We start from the raw sequence: 1,850 nt of genomic DNA on the forward strand, positions 1-1,850 counted from the left end.
GAGCTAAAGATCCATTAAACTATTTAACATATATGCGCGGCCAACATTTAGTATTGTGACTAAATCAATGATCTTTACTTGCTTTCTCAATTGTTGTGCCTTGGCCTTAAAATTTGAATATAAGGACAAAAATAGGCACACATATTAACTAGAACGATAATTTGTTCCCTTTATTTCTATCATTTTGTTTCCCATCTTAGAGAATATACAAAATCTCAATTTGTAATTTCAACTCCCTCTAGTCTCCATTTAACTCTAGCCTTCATGAGGGGCTAAATGACTATGACTTCTACTCAACACAACCTCTTAAGTCGCCAATCTCCTTTGGCCACAAATCTGTGAATCAAACTTTCAAAGCTTGATCTAACAAACACTTGCAGCATCAACCTCTAACAATCATTATACATACTCACTGACCAGTCACTAATCCTGCTCCTCCCATCATTCCTAGTCAATTGTTGATCTTCAGAAAACATTTATGCATCAAGCGGTTGAAACCATCTACTATAATCATTCTTCAGTATCCATCAACAATCTTTACTGTTTTTGGGTTGATTGTGCCTCATTGTACTTTTCGTAATCTTATGAACTAGTACGACATCTTTATTAAAAAAGAAAGCTCCACTCATTCATTATTGGACCAACTCTAAAAGATGTTAAATCAACCACAAAACAAATATCTTCGTCTACACTATTACTCATATACGTGCATTGGCAGAAACAAATAGTCATGTAAATGCTTAAATGTAAAAAAAGTTAACCTAAGGTTATACAATGTATATTTTTGTGCCTCTGATCATGAAACATTTGGTATCTAAATTTTAGAATATAAAAAACCATGTAATAATGAACTAATTATTACAATTTCTGATGGTTCATTGTCCAAACATAATGGAATTGGACCTGTTAGTATCTCAAAAAAAACTCTCAATTCAATATTACGAGTTATAAAACTTGACTGTAACTTAATATTTGTCCATAAATGCGACTGTACCTTAATATTTGTCAATAAATTCACCTCTAATATAACTACAGCGCTAACTTCTTCTAAACTTATGAATTTCAGTACTTGAAATCACGGAAAAAGAATAGCAATGTTGAGATGTGCTTTGGAATTTTTCTCCTAAAAGTTCTCCTAAGAAAAAAACAAGCTCTTAAGAACAAAACATATAATAAAATAATCATTTGTAAAATTTGGATTCTAATTAGAATAGTGAAATCGTTAAATATCACCATCAGTTAAAACATTCAATGGCACAGGACCTGACCAGTCAGCAGTACTGTAGCAACTACAGTCCCACAGGCCAACCCTTCCCTCCCTCTCTTTTCCTAGAACATCCCCTTCTCCTATTTCTATCCAATTACAATTTCAATTCCTTCATATTCTACTGCTTGCATTTTATATCCCCTTTCCTATTGCCATTTATTTCCAATTCCAATTCCTCCCTGCTCATTGTCTGCCTTTTCTACCACCTTCCACTTATATCCCAATTTCAAATTTGTTCCTATTTCTTTGTGCTAGGATCCTTTATATTATATTGTGTTTGCCTATGGTGTGGAGATTTTTTTATGATTGTTGATTTCAGTTGTTGCAATTAAGACGTTCTTCCCCTCTGGGGGCTGTATCAAATGCGAAAAGGTGCTCCGGCTATAACTCTTCTGTGTTGGTGACCACCTCCAAAGGTTCAGGTAGTGCTCCGGCTGCAGCTTAACCTTTGTGATACATTTATCATTCCACATCCCCCTCTTGCCCTGCTTCCGGCAACCACAAACCATCTTCTCCAATCCACTTCCAACAGCTACAAGCCATCTTTCCACCGCCATCCGAGCCTCCAGGCTCTTTCCTGTTG

The sequence above is a fragment of the Phalaenopsis equestris genome, unplaced genomic scaffold (assembly GCF_001263595.1).
Source record: "Phalaenopsis equestris unplaced genomic scaffold, ASM126359v1 Scaffold000002, whole genome shotgun sequence".
Lineage (NCBI taxonomy): Eukaryota > Viridiplantae > Streptophyta > Magnoliopsida > Asparagales > Orchidaceae > Phalaenopsis > Phalaenopsis equestris.